Source organism: Nesoenas mayeri (assembly GCF_963082525.1).
Source record: "Nesoenas mayeri genome assembly, chromosome: 6".
In the NCBI taxonomy this organism is placed as follows: domain Eukaryota; kingdom Metazoa; phylum Chordata; class Aves; order Columbiformes; family Columbidae; genus Nesoenas; species Nesoenas mayeri.
The window spans coordinates 24,236,022-24,254,748 of NC_137545.1; positions in this window are offsets into that span (position 1 = coordinate 24,236,022).

The following is an 18,727-nucleotide window of genomic DNA, read 5'->3' on the forward strand; positions in this document are numbered from 1 at the left end:
TTTTCACTGGAATATTTCCAGACAGTTCTGTTTATCATGTTTTCCAAGATATCTGGGTATAATTTACACAATGCTCATAGGGATCAGCAATATTTCTAGTAAAAATGGGCAAAACGCAATTGTTCTCTTCAGTACACACCTTTAAATACCCGTTATCGGTTTAAGGCTTGGCAGAGGATGCCAGTGAGCTCCTTAACTCTCTAGGATGAATGAATTTGGGTGTTGCATTCCTAGCTCCAACACTGCTCCAAGGCTGGTTAGTTGTCTCTTGCCAAGACTGTTAGTTTTAGGGAGATGTAAGCAAAATCCAGATAGAATGAGTCATTCCTTGAACTATTGAAACATTTAGTTATAGTGGTATGCACAGATTCTCGCAGGAGCGGATGACCAGTCTTTCATTGAGAGGAAAGTCCATACTCGTCAGTGTGAGGTGCAAAGAAATAGTTCTGGCTGTTGATGCAACCAGTGAACACTGAGTCAGGTGCCACCTGGAACAGAAGTCAGACCTGCAAACCGCTGTCCTGTGTGCCAAGGAACTGCTTTGACTAGAGTTCAGAAAAACTTCTAAGAGCATGTATGTTTTGAGTCCAGGCTTTCCTAGGCTAAAACCACAAAATTTAATTTCCCTCATCAGGAGACTGAACTGCAAGTGCACAAAGTAATTAACCATTAGCAACTGATGTATGTTATAGTGCTGGAAAGGAAACTGCTGCAAAGAGCATAGAACAATTATCTCCTCCTAGTAAAGCTCAGAGAGGCTTTTGCCTGCTTATTAAATGTAAGTTATAGAAGGTAAGAAGGCCAAGTCAGAGAAGGCAAATGCCCGAAATCCATGCACCTGATAAGCATAACAATGATGTGAATATAGAAGCTCTGATATAGACCTCTGTAGGAAACTTCTTAGTATAACTCTGTGTGGTCTTTCCTGCTGTGAAATTATAGTATATACTGATGAGCCTTCTATTGAAAACTGTAGCCAAACTCTTCGTTGAGTTTATGTGTGTATAAGTAGAAGAGAGGGAATTTTTAATAAAGGCAGTGACGACTAAAACAGTCCTGCTGCTTCTGAAGTTCGCAAAGTACAAGAATAAACATAGCAGCAGTAAAACGTTAAGTTTTTTATTTCCTCTATTAATCAGACTAAAGTCTCCAGCACTACAGTCATAACATACACTTACAATTACCAAATAAGCAGAAAATCCCAAAACTCTAAAAAGCTATAGCTTTTAGAATAAATGTAAAATGAAGAAATTCTTCAAACTAGCAAACAGCTCGGTCTCAGCCTCTAAATTTTTGCATGTGTGTTCTGATGAGTTTTATAATATTGAATGTATGGTTATTTTAATTATCTAATGACCCAAGGCACATAAAAACTGCTGGGTACTCGAGAACTAGAAAGGCATGCAGAAGCTAGAATGTGACCCCAGAAAGGACAGTTAATGGGGCTCTGCCATTCCCCATTCTGCCCAGATGTTCTGGCTTTCCTGTTCCCCTGGAGTCTTCTTAGAGGTCATGTCTAGTTCCCTTCTACGTGTTTTGTAAAAGACTACATTCTGAAAATAGCAACTGAATTACCAAAGTGGACTTCGCAGCACACTGCTCTGTTAAAAAATATTTGTACGCAAAACATCTGAACTAATTAAGAGAGTGTTCCTATGCATCATCATTTGGGAAATGGAAGTCTTTGAAATGGCTTTGTATCCAGCATTTGAGACTGAAATGACACTGCACATAATTGTGATACTAAACTCTAGTAAAATTATTCATGTAAGTTTATAATATATTAAGAGTAGGGGGATAGCAAGGTATCCTTAACTGAAATAGGCTTCATTCTTAAGGGGGAACAGTTTTAGGATCATGGCAGAAATTTTGCCCTCGTTTAGATCAATGGCAAAATTTCAGTTGACTGCAAGGCACTGGATTTTACTCAGGATACTTATTTCAAGTCCCACTTTACAGTTTGGGTTCATTATCAAATACACTGAATGGCTGGAGGAAGCATAAAATTGGAGGAAGTACCACTTAATAAAATCATCTGGATTTCAATCCGGTAGCCAGGAGACTGTATAGTGTGTGTATATGGAAATATCCCTGTGGGTGCTGGGAGGCCAGCTTCCTCATATACAGCCCAGGGACACCTCCGGGAGGCGGGGTACAGCCCAAGCCATTCTTTAACCATGGGGTCATATCCATGCTTCTTACATGGGACGGGTAGAAGGACACTACACCTGGAGGCAGGATGGCATGCAACCACACAGCCTGCCTAGCTATCCTGTAGCAGTTGCTTAAGTGCACTTGGTAGTGCTGCTAATTGTTCATCACTCTGTAGGTGAGAAGTAATGTGCCTGTCATTGATGGTGGGGCAGTTACCAGGAGGGAGAGGTTCCTCTGGTCCCTCTTTGGGCACCTGTCATACAGGGCTCACTGCCATGGCACCAAAGCAGAGCAGTCTCTGCATGTCCCCTGCATTCCTCTTTCTATGCTAGTGGCCTTGAGGATGCAGGAAGCAGCAAGAAGAAGACTACCAGGATGAGAATTGTGGAAATTGTGACTGAATCACTTCCTCCACAAAGGAATATGCTTCCTCTTGTTTATTACAGTCTACCTTCCTCTGTTAAGGAAGAACACTGTAATGAAAGGTTACTCATGTTGCTCTTTTTTGGGCCAGACATTTAATGAGTTTAGTCAGAGCCCCGAGGTAGCTATGGCTGGTGTGTGTGCAGCATGAGAAATTTCCCTTTGTTTACCACTCAAAATTGACCAAGTTAAAAAATATGTTTGTATAACCTAAAGCAAATAGAATGTAAGCTTTCTCCCATTAGAGAAACTTACTTCAAAGCTGACATTTCTGTTCTTTGAGCTCCTTCTTGCTATACATTTTTGAGGGTCACAGTGCAGAAGTGACTGAATTTATTGAGCAGCTTATAAATACTGCACACACTCATGGTAATACTCTGTTGAAGGAAAATGAGGATACAGGCATTTTTTTGGATCTTAAATTATATTTAACTAACCTTGAGAACTTTGGCTGGAGAATCTTAGCAATATCTAGTCTTCTCAGGTGCCAAGTAACCACTGCTTTTACTGACTTCAAGTAATGTTACCTTTACATACATATAAAGACAGAAGCCTATTCCTGACTTTATGGTTTATTGCTCAGTTTTCGCATATTGTACCTGAACTGAGTTAAAAACAGAATGCACGTGAAAAGGTCTCTCTTCCAGGGAAGGCTGAATACCATTGCGGCTTCAAGACACTGAGCAGCATATCATATTTAATAATTGCTGTTAAAAATTATTAAGAATATCACAGAAGGAATGAGAAATATGGATTTTTGGGAAAAGGAATAAAAGTTCGATGTTTAAGCATTCAGAAAATAAATCTTCATTTTTCTCTTGCAAAAGAAATTCTTCAATCAAAAAATAAGTAACCCCCAACTGATAAATTCAGTGCTGGATATGAGACATATATTGTGGGACTCTTTTTGTTGGTATTATCAAACCTGAGAGTTACTGAGGAGTGAAAATTATTTGTGTGAATGAGAGATTAGAATTGGCTCTACAGGCATTGCAATGCCTGAATTTTTGTTCTACAAGAGAAAGATTAAAGGTTTATTAGATTAGATCGAAGAATAAAACTGAATTGCATTTCTGAAATCTGTTGTCCTTTTGTATCAGATCCCTGACACACCACATACTGTATACTTTGTTCTCTTTAATCATGATGTTTTACATCATAATTGTGAATTTATTCAATGGAGCATTTTGTGTATGTGTTTTATTTTGAATTTAAAATAAATTATAAGATAAACAATTGTTCTAAAATAACACCTGACCTTCACTTAGCTAAAATTTATCTAAGGACTTGCAAAGCTAGTTATTTTTTAGATTTAGTTCTGGAAGCTACTTACATTTTGTATTTAGTCCCGTCTTACTCTCCACTCAGTTTCACCATAGTCTATACAGTATCTGCCACAGTAGAACAAATGCTGAATAGGGGTATGACGTGCTGATATACAACAAATAACTAATAGTAGTATCATGGAAGTGTAAGAAAAAATATGTCTGAACAGATGGTCTGAAGGCCAGGGTTAAAATAAATCAAAAAGGTTTACATATCTCTGGATAATCATCCAAATTTCCACGTTATGTTTTTTCCAATGAAATGAACAAGTAAATCTTTTGAGGTTCCGCTTTCACCAGCAGCAATTTTCTGCTTTTATAAACCTGCACAAACTAATCAAATAGTAGTAAGAAAGGTCTTGCTCCTGTTCTCACTAACTTTAGCCAGAGTTTGGCATTGACGTAGAAATTATAATCACTGAATTATTATTATTATTATTATATTATATAGGATGTGCAATGGGCTGCAGTTTTGACTTGGAATGTTGTTAAAATTCTCCCAGTCACTTTTATTGTTGTCTTTTTTCTTAACGTAGTTTGCTAAAATAATTCAGTGCTTCATAGGACAGATACTTTGCCTTGTTTTACACTAAGATGACTTAGTTGTCTGGAAGAATGTGACAAGATTGAATTACTAGAATTTTCTTTATTTGGGAGATTCATTAGATATTTATATATTTGCCACCTTACTCTGCTCTGGTGAGACCCCACCTGGAGTCCTGTGTTCAGCTCTGGAGCCCTCAGTACAGGACAGACATGGACCTGTTGGAGAGGGGCCGGAGGAGCCACCGAAATGATCAGAGGGCTGAACATCTCCTGTAAGGAAAGGCTGAGAGAGTTGGGGTTGTTCAGCTCAGAGAAGAGAAGGCTCTGGGGAAACCTTATTGTGGCCTTTTAGTACTTAAAAGAAGCCTGTAAGAAAGATGGGGATAGACATTTTAGCAGGGCCTGTTGTGACAGAACAAGTAGAGACGGTTTTAAACTAAGAAAGGGGAGCTTCAGGCCAGACATGAGGAAGATATATTTTACAATGAGGGTGGTGAAACACTGAGCCAGGTTGCTCGGAGAGGTGGTAGATGCCCCATCCCTGGAGACATCGCAGACCAGGCTGGACGGGGCTCTGAGCAGCTTGATCTGGTTGCAGATGTCCCTGCTCATGGCAGGAGGCTGGACTAGCTAAGCTTTGAAGGTCCCTTCCAACACAAACTATTCTATGATAATTTGTCTAAGATTAAATTAGAGAAATAATCAAAACTATCAGTAAATTTTAGGTGCATATTGAAATAAAAGACAAAGCAGAAGAAACATTTATTTGGAGTATTCTCATAGAAATTTTATTCTCTGCACCAAAAAACTGAAGTCAAGTAGAGCACTGGGAAAAAGCACTTATGCAAGTGAAACCAATATGTGCCTTGCTAATCAAGAAGTTAACTTTATAAACTCTCCACATTATTTCCTGTTCCACTTTCTTGAACTTTATTAGATGATCTGTTACTCAGATCCTGGTAATATAGATGTCAGTGGTAGAAATGCCCTGTCATCTTGAGGGAAATATTAGTATACTTAACATTTTCAAGATTTATCTTATAAGCATGTTAAACTTCAGAGCCTGCAACTTTCTCAGTTAAGAGAACTTAAAAATTTGCTCTAATAACTTCTGTGTCACATAAAATAACTCTACCCTTTCACATCGAACTCTGTGCACTGCTTTGTCCCGATTCAGGTGATGTGTTTTCAATCAGCTTTATCTTCCTTTATCTCGTACAAGCCTTTCCCTCTCCCCTGTGTGCTCCTCCGTGCCAGTCCTTGATTCCTTCTCCTTTCCTGTGTTTTATTTATGTTTTTCCTTCTGACCATGGAAATTTATTTACTGGAGAAAAGGCCAAAGGTGAGGATTCTTCCAAAATCCGTATCTTTCCTTTTATTGAAGATTTTCCCTACTCCCTTCCTACAGTTCTGGCAATGACCAGATGAGATGGTTACTCCCTTATATCTAATCTACAGGCCAGACTTGGGACTGGGTGACTGTGCCAAATGCTGTATCTGCTGGTGCTTGATTGCATCTTACCTATCAGATACTGGTACAAAACCTATGTAACTGACATTCAAAATCATCTTTACTGATAAAGACCAAAAATCTCTATACTTTTAAGGAAATGGTAACATGCAGTTGACTGTTTTTAATACGACGTCTATAAAAATTGTAATTCTCCAGATAAACATACATGTAATTAGAGCGATTACTATACAACAATAAACCATCACTGCTATTATAAAACCATAAACTGTTAGTCAATATACTATAAAATTCAAAATCTAATTGAAAGTGCTAGTTTAGGATAATTCCCACAGGCAATCAGTCTTTAATATTGTGAAATGAATGGGGGTTTGTGGAGCTATTAATTGTTACTGACAAGCAATAACCACTGGAATGAAACTCCAATTATCAGCAGCCATTAATCACATTTACTGTCATCTGTGATGTCAAAAAAAATTCAATAGTATTCTAAAAAGCAAAAAGGAATTTATACCTCTTCTGTTTTAATGCACTTCAAAGAAATCAGATGGTCCTTTGGTGAGGTAAGCAAGGAATTATAAAAGGCTATTTTAATTCTAAGCACAATGTTCAGACTTGTATTTTCCAGTTTAAAAAAAGCTCTCCCACTTTATTCCATTTTGATGGAGACTTAGACAATGGTTAGACAATGGAGACTTAGACAATTGTTATGTACAATTTATAGTATGACTTGTTAGCGTGATGTTATTGCAGTCACATGGCTTTAAAAATAAGGAATTACAGAGACCCTCTGAGCATGTAGTTCACTAGTGTGTTCCAGGAAAGTACTTAATGTGACTCTTAGGGTGCAGGCTTGAGTAGGAGATGAAGTGGCTTTGGAGAAAAGGGTGTAAATAAGGGTGGCAGAGCCTTCATTGGGGTACCTGAGCACTCAAATAAAATGAACTCGCTCAGAACACATTGTTCTATACTTTTAATCTTGTTCTTTTTTCAGATCCATTTATTTGCTTCAGATAATTGTGTGAGGTTTTTGGTTGTTATTGTTTTTGTGATTGTTTTTGTTTGTTTAGTTGGTGTTTTTGTTGAACCTACAAAACACTTACATGTACATCTTTGTCAACAAAAGGAGAGGAAACTGTTCAGTACTTTACTAGCAATTGGACTGGCCAAATATGCAATGTAGGTATCACAGTTACAAAGCCACACTTGCAAATGGGATCCACTTACTATACCCCTCAAAATTCCTGATATTGTAATGCAAATAACATTGCTGGACTATTCAGGGCATATTGTGGTCCTAACTCTCAAATGATATTGAAGTTTCTTCGGGAGTACAGCAAATACAGATGATGCTGGGCGATCAGAATATGAGACTTTGCCAGTCATTTACCTTGAGAGTCTGTCAGCTTTTCATGGCATAAAAAGACTTAAATTTAGATTAGCGTAGAAGCACCGATCTATAATCTGCTGTCAATAACTTCATTTAGAACAAGCAGTGAAATCCTAAATATTTTATTTACTATACTCTGTTGTTCACTTACGGTTTCATCCACTCTTCATAATCCATCAAAGATAAAAGTTCTCTAACATGAATCAACAGAGTGGGAATAACATCTGTTCATATTATTCTGCATATATCCAGCAGAGTATCCTTATGGAAGAAGCATATGAGAATTGACAGTTGAATGCATATCAAAATAGCCCTAACATAGATACAAAAATGGTATTTCACTAAGTCTTAGGCATCTCCAAAGCACAGGGCACTCGCTTGTTTTTCAAGTTTTCAGGTAGAGGTGTATTTATAAAATTGAGTATATTAGTGCTTTTGGAAGTTAAAGTCAGAGGTTGACCACACTAACAATTTTATTATTACAATTTATACAACCAGTGTTCCAAATTTTTAAACACTGCATTTTCACTAAAATGAGGGTGCGTAGCTGACAGTATGCTTTTATAATGCACAATGTACTGCTTAAATAGGTCATGTCTTTAAGATTCTGTCCTCTCTGAAATCCTCTTAAGATATTGTCACTGTTCACCCCTTGGTTATTTAAAAACTGTGGTTAGATAAAAATACTTGACTTGTGGTCTTCCTGCTAAATGTAATTGAACGTTCTTCCTCTGAAGCATAGCAAATTTTTGGCCTCTCTGCGTTTTCTTAAACTAATTGAACACTATGAAAGAGTACACATCTAATATAATCAATTTTATACTATAATACTGTCATGATCAATTAATCATAAACATTAACTACCTAAATGAATTGAACTAGCAGAAAAAAACTTTGTCTGTCATGAGAAAACTTTGGAGCATTATTCTTTCCTTGAATTCAACTTGTAAACTTCCGTTATTACTTTCTTAATGTTTTCCTGAGTTAATGTGAAACTTCCATAGTTTGTAAATTTATCAAAAATAACAGTAGTAATAATTACCGTGTTATGATAAGATTTTAGGTTGAATAATTCATACTGATATTCCATTTCTGATATTTACGGAAAATTTTTTATATTTTCAGAAGAAATTACTGAGTATTTTTCCCATTTTTTCCCATTACCTATTTAAAATCGCTGCACTGAAAATTTGTCTTGAAATAATGCATTCATTTATGCTTGTTGTCAAGGTAACAGTTTATCAGAATAACAGAAATCAAAGTGTACAAATGTAGTTGAAAATTCTCAATTTATTAACGTAAGGTAAGCACTAATTCTGTCAAACAGTAGTTATCTTTCATTACTATGGAATTTGAATGCATTCTTAGAAGGAAAAAAATATACAAATATAACTCTGTCTTGTAATTATACACAGATTTTCTCTAAAGAAGATAATAATAGGCAAATGTTTGCTAATTCAGCAAGTATCTTTATAACATAGAGTCTTTAAACTTGAGCTGTCAGTTAACACGTATTCAAGATTCCTGCTAACTTAAAAGGGAAGAACACTCTTGAGTACAATAGCAAGAACTGGCTTTTCCCTCCCTCTTCTTCACTCTCACTGAATAACAACCCTCATTTAGTGACATCAGTCATTTCTGCATCAGCCTTTTTTATGGCTGGAGCAGAAGATTATGTGTGGAATAAGCATAAGTGGCATTAGACTGAAATGTGTGAAAACCTCATAGACTTTGATAATACAGGGGAAAATGTGTCATTAGTTGGTGTTAACATTAGCTGAGAAATGGATGGAATAATTTGCAGGGCAATTGCAGTTCAGCCCCTCCTGCCATCACCAGTCTGCAAGTATTTACAAATTTGACCCAGTGCAGTGTCAAACCTTGAGACTGGTCACCTGTACCCACTGCATTTTGGTGGTGAGGACAAGGAGGGCAAAGCCCACCGGGGCCATACAGCCACGATCCTCTATTCATTTTACTGTGAGGCTGTGTTATGTTTAAATGACATTGAGTCATTTGAATGACTTATTAAAAAAAAAATAAAAATGATGTTATCTTGCTAATACCCAGTAAAAGCTAACAGGAAAGCAAAATTCATAACTTATAATAAGAAATACTGAGTTACTAGAATTTTTCTGATATATTTCTGCTGAAGATCTGGCTAAAGGGAAGGGTCTTCAACTTTTTGGCTGCTTGAACTGAACAATTACATAGATGATAGCTTTGAAGACGTCATCTAAAGTATTGCACAATTTGCGTGAATAATTTTAAAATACTCTGTTCCCGTAACGCATCTTGTAATGCCTCATCTAATGGACTATGGTGTTTAGAGCCAAACTTTTCCAAAAACTAGCAAGCCTGTACATTTCCATTATTTGGATCACAAAATTTGTAATTCAGAATTTAAGTAGTGGCTGAATAATAGCTCCTGAAGACTGATCTGACCTTGGTTGGATTTCGCTCCAGTCAGACTACACCTCCAAAGTAAGCACTGCAGGGCAGGAGCGCTGAACTGGAATTCACTGGCTTGGGAAGAATGGCATTTGCAGGCAAATAGTGCTACGTGGGATACAAAGGAGTTTGTCATTGCACCTCGTTTCCTGAAAGCTTCGCTCAGTTTTGGGCACGTTAATAGCAATCTGCTTGTGAAATCTGATATACTGTAGAAGGAAAACCTTTTTAAATTTGGAGATGCTGTTTGGTTTGGGCTTTCCTAGGCCCTGTGTGCAACTCACTTATCCTCATACCAGATTGACACAGTTCATTTAGGATTGATTTACGTTAAGTGTTTTCAGCAAATACTCTCTCTCCCTTCATTATTCTAATCATTCATTTGATTATTTTGTTCTAGCTGTGCATATGGACTCCAGTTTTAGAGATTACTGATTTTTCTTCAGCCTACTCGGTGTAAAACTGTGCTTTTAATGTAATATGGTATTGTGGCAACGTGTGTAATATTGCACACAGCATTTGCTGACTTTTGGGTCTACCCGCTTTGAGGTTGTGTGTAAGCTTTTACATAAGGTGACTGGCAATTTCTTCCTGTTTAAATATTCCTGATAGGAGTTTATTACTCTCCAGTAACAGCAGAGCAGTATAGCACACATTCGACTCTCATATTTAGTTCCATCTCCATTTCAGTTACAGACCTTATTGCTATAATTAAGAACTATACAATTTGTGCTTATTATTCTGTATACCTTGAGCATGTTCTGTTCTTTCACATTTAGCGCGCTCCCCAAGGTAATACAAAATAATAACATGCCGTGTGGCAGATGGAATCAGTACAAATGCAAACACCACACAGCATCTTTTATCTTTAAGTTTTACAGTATGGCATTCCCAAGTTTGTAACTGATTAATATTGCATGTCCTAGAGAAACTCTAGCTGTGTTATGATGCTTCTCCCTTTAGAAGCATCCTTGCTTCTGAGCCTTTTTTAACATAAATGCAGCAGCTTTCATTTTGCAAGAATCAACAACATACAAAGGAATAGGCGGAATGTCTCAGCGTGTGGTAATCTCACCTAACTGCAAAAAATTAGCATCAACACAATACTGCGTTATCGTGAATTGTGCAGCATATAATCAATATGATGTAACAGTAATAATGAGTTTTATATAGTTTGAGAGGCTTGACTGCGGAATTATTTTTTTTGTTTTTAATTTCTGTAGAGCTCCTGGGAATTCATAGAATGTCTTATTTCAGTACTGAATTTCCATAGGTTTGGAGTCAGTCATCTGACGTATGCTGTCTGGAAGCATTAGATGCTGTTTTATGAAAGTTAAACATAACATAGGCATTTTGTGGAACAGGTTAAAGCACTTCTGCAAGGCTAAACTCTAAAGGGAATTCTGTTTTGTGGATATACTAAATGGATGCGATAAGCTGACGATGTTACTCAGCAATGCAAAACCCAGTAAGTAACCATTTCTTACCAGCTGACATGCGTTGGGTTACCAGCATCTCATGTTAGCTTTAGTTCTGTGAGTGCAAGGGAGAGGTAAGGATTTAGCAGATGATTAGGCAGATGATGGATGTGTAATGTTTAGTTATGAGTATTTCTTTCCATCTTACGCTTGTGGCAAAAACGTAATTTCGGTCTATTCTAAAAGTAAGTCCATCTACAAAGTTACTGTTTCTGTCATGAACAACTGCATCATGTAACATGGAGTGAGCTCAGCTTCCCAGCTCGTTGTAGGCTGTAGAGAATGTACACTCTCCACCACATTTAGTGGTCCCACCACATCATTACAAGTGGTACAGCAAGTTTTCTACAAAGCAGAGGAGCAAAGGATGAATTGTTGCTCGCTCTTCCTCCAGCTTTGCTCCTTGATAAACACATTCTTACTCCTCTTCAGTCAGGCTTATGAACTAGCAGTGTGCTTAAGCTCTACATGAACTTTCCACTTGTCACTGGTGTAGGATGGGAGAGGTAGGTCGTAAAGCACGTTGCTTTTCTGCAGTGCACGTGTAATGCCCCAAGAGATCAGTACTAGGATAGGATATTGTAAGGTTTGAGAACTCTGAACTGATTTCCTGAGACAGAACAGTAACACACATACCGCAAGTTTCTTTTACTCCTTTGTAAAAATTTTACTTGTTTACTTTTCTATAGGAAATAGTAATGAAGTTTTACTTAAAACAAAATGAAATACAGAAAATGGATTTTATTAAAAGAAATGTCAAATAGCAGCATAGTAAATATTTTCACTGAGGGTAATGACAATTTTTCTCAAAAAGGGTGTTCATTGTGTGAGTGGGTGTAAGTACGGTATGTGTGTGTTTATACATATGTCCATAGACACATACAGCAGCAATTCTCAGAAACTGCTTGGAAGGGCAAGATAAGCATAAACTATTTCATATGATTCTTTGTACAATTTATACTTTATACAGAATCACCTGAATTCCTTACCTGAGTTTTTAGAAACTGCTCTGTCTTTTCGTCCTTAACTTTTCTTTCTTGCTTATCTGTGTCATATCTACTGCTGCTCTCCGCTCTTCGCTTGCCTCCTTGTCACACATGAAACCACTGCGGACTGTATATTGATAAACCTGCATTGAGAAATATCAATGAGTTACATATGGGTAAATGAAAGATTTTCACAGAATTCTGATCAGGCTTACAAGAACTATCCTTATATGTTAAGTGGCAATTTTCTAAAACTGCAATTTTAAGGAGGTTGAGTCTGTTACCTTTTCTGATTTATCATTCTTTCGTGTTTGGTTTTTTTTTGGCTTGTTTGATTGGTTGGTTGGTTTTTGTGGTTTGTTTTGCTTGTTTGTTTGTTCTTTTCTTTCTTTCCCCAGCTTTTCCTGGCTTTTCCCCAGTTCCTAACAATGCTTCCTCCATCTCTTATGCATCTTTTCTCTACCTTTGCTTTTGAATAATCATGCCTTAAGGCAAGAGTTTGTAAATTAAAATTGTGTTGTTCTGTTTTATGAACTTAGCTATTCCCAACGTTCTCATTTCTAATCCTCTGACTTCCTTAATTAAGTCCATGATAGTTATAAACACCTGTATAGGGAATTTATCGAGATTATTTGAAATGAGACATATTTTTGTCATACAACTGCCTATGAAAAATAATTAAAAATTGGCAACATATAATGGTGTCAAGGAATTACAACTGAATTAAACTGTCTTTTCTACAATTAAGAGCATATCTTTAAAATAATTTCTACATTCATGGGGAAGTTATTTTCTTGGGCAAGACCACAGCAGTATTTGTTGGCCCTTTTCCAGTAGGTGGGTCAGAATGAAGACAAAAAGCATAGAAATACTTGAAATGGCTTCCTTTAAATGACAGAAATGGTTGTACCCATTAAAGCATGCCGTCCTTGACAAGCTCAAGGATGCACAAGCCTTGCGGCCACTGAGCCTGGGCTGTGGTGGACAGGGCCCTGAATCAAAGATGAACATAGCCTAAAAAAACCAGAAGTTGGCTCCATGTTTTCCTTTGTCTCACTGCCAAAAAGCTTTACATACAGTCAACACAGTCATCAGAATTCACTTATGACAAGTGACAGATTGTGCATTATTTATTGCAGCGTTCTGCGATTAGTCACATCTTCATTCACTTTAACATGTAATATGTGTTTCCTTAGAGCGTGCCACATTTTATTAAGGTGTCCAGCTTTTCACAGGGAGGATATGAAATGAAAAGCATTCTTATTTGCCTGGAAATTCATGCCATACACCAAATACCATGTTTTCTATGATTAGTTAGCAGGAACCATCTGTCATGTCCCCACCCCCCAGTGCTGAGGAAGGCGCAGCCTGAAGGTGAGAAGTACATTTACTTTTGACAACAAAACCAGCTGTTGCCATTACTTTTAGCTGTAAGGCAAACATGCTGGAATAGGTGACTATCGTGATTCTAGTGCACTGGGACCAACTATGATTGTTGATGACAGCAAATCTCTTAAAATCCAGAGGAAAATTGCTCTCTGGCTTATGTCAGGAGGGCATGTACAAACACAGCTCCAGCTGGGAGCTGGAACCAAGATGCAGAAACTTCAGGCTAGAAAAGTACCAGGATGAGTTCAAGTAATCTTCCCTTCTTCTACCTTTCTTTTGGTAGCAAATTATATTGGAAAAGAGAACTATTTTTCTCTAACGATAAGACAAGATTCTGAAATTAAGCACAGCAGGTAGAAGGATCCACCACAGATTTAAAAAGATGTTGCATATTCATAGGCTGAAATGTTTTCCAGTGCTGACAGCTAACTATTCCAAATGGAAAAGGTCCATCCTCTGCTGTTGTTCGTTCTCTGCCAATATCCATTCTTAAATCTCTGGCACCATATTGTGAGGGCTGTGTACTCTAATCTCTGTTATTCTTATCATCATCCATCAGACTAAGAAAGATATTTACAGAGCCAAATGGTTTTGACTTTGAATAGGATTGCAGCAAATAGGAATGTTTTCAAAATTCTGGAGAAAGGGAAAAGGGGTATTTCTTCACTAAAAATACTTGATTCTCTTGTTATCTTCTTTCATAATTGTACAAGGAGAGCACTGTGCTATGGTGTAAATGTACCTAGAGCATATTTTAGGAGTAAAATATAAACATTGGCAGCAAAGGGCACTTTATGCAAATGCATTTCCTGAGTGATGGCTCTTCTCCCCTGATGATTCTGGCAAGACACAATAATTTGGGAAAATAAGTGGAGTGCCCTGCCCTTCAGCTCTTTTCTCCACAGCACGTACATCCCCTTGCAAATAGGATTATGACAAAATAAAAGGTTCATTTGAGTGGGAGCTTGTTTTAAAATGTGTTCAATATATCACCGTAGGAAACAGTAGAGATAAAGCAGAGCTATAAAAGACACACTTTTAGGAAGAGAAAACAGACCGTCATGCCTAACTCTATATTGCACTCATTTTCCTTTTACAGCCCACCTGTCAGTCTTGTTATCCTTGTCTAGAAAAGAATTTACAGTAAGTCTCTGCTTCAATCAGTTTCCATGGTAACTTGGTTCTGTTTTAAAACCTCACATAAAAATGGCTTGGTTAAAATGATAATAAGCTGGAGTGCTTGCTCATACCTGAACTACACCTTTCCTGTTGCTCAGAAATAATCAGATAGGGGTGTCACTCCATCTGCTCTAGTTCCTTTAGCTTCTACAACACTGTCTCACTCACCAAGTCAGATGAGTTTCTTTGCCATCTGGAAATCTCAGTTTTCAGAGACGTTCAGGGTACTGACAAGTGTTTATACGTTACATGCTGTGAAGTAAAGCGTGTCAGGCTCTGGAGGAAGGATCCCTGTGTGTGCAGTTCATACAGCAGGGCTGAAAGCGCCAAGGACCAGCGCATCTCTTAAGAAATGAACCACAAGATGCAGACTGTCTCCCTTCTAGAAAATGCTTTTCATAAAGGAAGGAAAAAAATTGCCCTTCAGGCCAGAACAAGGGGAAATAAAAGCTCAGAAAAAAACACATGGAAGTTTTAATTGATTCTAGGAATCTCGTGACACTGTCCCATCGTTGTGGATTTGTATGTTTTATCTGACCTTTAGCTATCCATTATCCTAGTTTCAAGCTCATTTCTTGAACTCATAATTTCTGATTCTCTCGCCCAGTTTGACTTTGACAGTCTTTTTCATACTTCTGATTACTTCTTTATATTGTCTCAAATCTCATCTAGGAAAAAAATCAGTTTTCTTTTTTATGTGGCTTATATACTTCAGTGGTAACTCAGGTTTCCGTAACAGGGCAATCTTAAAAGTACTTCTAGTGCTGATCTGATAGAACTCTTCAGCAATTACTCTGAAAACTTGCTGCATTTCATAGATGACACCTTCTCTGTGGTATCAACAGTTCTTGAAATTCTGTACTACATCTGCTCTTCTAAGTTGTATCAAGTAGCTTAATAGTTGCATAGGCAGTTTTTGTTCCATAGAAGGCACTGATAGACTTTATGAAAACTAATTTTACATTGTTATATCTTCCAGGCAGACATTACAAAAGCTCCTTAATGTAGGTATACATCAGTTAATTTACAGTTGAGTTTGTCAAAAAAAAAATCCCTTGCTAAGGATCTTAGGTTTTGGCATGGGACAAAGCAATATTATTTTCCCATAATAAGTGGTTGCCGTCTTAAATAACAGAAACAAATCCATGTGTGCATTCTGTTTCACAATTTCGGTTATATGAGAGATTGTTGCCTTGACTGACACAGACGGGCTCTGCTCAGTGCTTTTTCACACCTTCTCATTTCTGAATTGCCCTGCTACACAAGGTGTGCATGCCATATCCTTTATAGGGGGTTACTTTCGGATAGACTAAACTTTGATTGTCATCTACTGATTTATCTAGATAATGTGATCACCTTGAAATTCAGTTGCAATTTAAAAGGAAAGAATTAGTATCCTTGTCCCAAACCAAATAATATGGGTGTACCAGAACTTTGATTTAGACCTACATGATTCCTCCCAAACCAACTTGAACAAACAAGCTTTCAAGTGCATTTTTTCCATGTCTTATTTTAACTAGCAGTCTCAATTACCCCATGTCCTAACACTGTCCTACAGACCTTAGTTTCTGAGGGCAGGGTGTTGTCAAATCAGGGTATCATAAATCTACTGAGCTCCTTTAATCAGTTGTGGCAGTGACACCTTCACAGTGCTCCTGCGTGTCAGTAAAGTCTGACCTTCTCTGACTGGTCCGTGCAGACTACGCTTAATTGAACTATAATTTTCCAGTGGGCATTTTAACTTTCACATAATGATTTTTTTCCAGAGCTGACATCCAACCAACTGGTCTCCGGTTTCCAGATGAAAGAATAAATAACATCTGATACTTTGTTGACTGAAAAAACGTACTTACTTATTTTTAGTCTTTTTAACTTATTTTAACTCAATTGAACAATTATATCTGCTTATACTTTCCATGTTTTATTTATTCCTTTCATAATCCCTTTCAGGAAAAGGAGGACTGATTCTGTGCCTCTTTTCACCATTGCCACATTATTCATTCCACCCTGATGCTAATCTGTGCTCCAGAAATACTGTTGTTTGATGTGAAAACTGATCGTAGTAGTTGGCCGCTTGAGATGGGAAATTTCTTGGTCTTTAATACAGCTCTTATTATATTTAATTAATCTGCTAATTACAACATAGTGTAACAGGCTAAATTTTCTTTTGCCCTCAATATTGTTCATATGTATGGCAGATCAATTGTTAGCTGCAAAACTACCTCAAATGTATCAATATTTCTGCCACTTTTAAAGTAGATTTGAAATTACTGTTACATTAAGAGGGTTTTATTTAGCTCATTATGCTGACTTAAGCTTTTCAAAAAAGTCCTTTCTTGATTCTATTTTATTTTGAAATGTCTTTTGTCATCTTATATTAATTATTGCCAAGTATTTCAGAAATACCAATATCTGTTACAAATCTAGTTGTCTACTACTAATCTACTTGCTTGCTGGTAGGAATTCCAAATAGTTAATCTCTGTGTCTTAAATAATGATGTGACTTTTTTCCCCCTTTACAACTATGACCACCCTCATGTGCTGCTTGGTATGATTTTCTTTTTTTTTCATTTTGCATGCAGTTAATAACATTTTATTTAGTATCTATTTTATCCCCTCACTGTGCTTTCTGAAGACATATATTTTGGAAGCTAGTTATATTGTGATTTAAGTAGAACAAACCTGTTTGGATAAAATAATAAAAGCTCAGATAATCCTGCATCCATGAACAAATATCAGATACCTCCACTGATGAAGACTGAACGGGCCATGTATAACCAAGTATGTAAAATGCGAATCAGTAGCTTGTACAAAGTTAACTGTGCCTGCATGACCAGTTTGCTGCCATTTGTGGTGTGTGGTTTTGAGTTGGATGAACTTTGCAAAGGTGATCTGAACCTCAGTCTCCCTCTTTCCTGGTCCCTCTAGTCCTGGGTCCTGGTATCTCCTACATGATGCATCTGCCAAACTTCCACAACCTGTCCTGAAGGTACTTTTGAGATCTCTCTGTCTCTGATTTTACTCTCCTTACACAAAGTATCCCCTCTCCCTGGTGACACACGAGAAATCATGAAGTGTGCCAAGAGGAAGAGATGAACAGAGGAATACTGTCGGGAAAGTTACAGGGAGGGGAAGTGGAGGTGCAGACCGAGTTTGGAGACTGTGAAGGGAGCAAAGAGCAGTGCTTTGTTTCTTCTCTCTGCCTGCTCTTCCTGTGGGTCGCACAGCCAAGACAGGGCTTTGAAAGTAAGTTTAGCAGGATCATTAAGTTGCTTGCTGACCAAATTAACAAGGTAGAAAGGCTCAGAAAACTGAGTCAGACACCATCTTTGGCAGATGTGATTTGTTTGAGTCAGAACCACAGCACGTGAATAATCTTACACTCTTCCACTTCTGCTGTTCTCTTGCCTCCAGCCCTCCTCCTGGCACAGGCACTGGCCTGTCTGCCAGTAAAACTTGTCACACTCAATGCTTCTGATATTTATTGTGGTGCGTAGTAAATGAGAATTGTTTTATAATGGTGCAGGATAGGAAAGAGCAAATAGATGTGATGGGCAGAAGGCTAAGAGCTTAACCCAAGCCTCCATGCACACTTCAGAGGCCACCAAACCCTGTTCTGTTCTGGGAGGCCAAAAGATTGTGAAGAAGTTAATTGCAAACTAAGGTCATACCCTCTCAATTTAATTAAGAGATTCTTGCCTATAGAAACTCTTGTCATCATAATGATACACAGGACTGATCTGATCAATATTTTTTTTTAGCAGAACTGTTTTTAAAAATGCACAGATTCAGGTTATGCTAAAACTATTTTTAAAAGTTCCACCTTATTTGGAAAGTAAATTATATCAGTGAAAATAATAAGCAGAAACATAATGGTTCCATGTCACCTAATAGTACTGCCTAAGTAGGTAGATACATTTTCAAAATGAGATTGC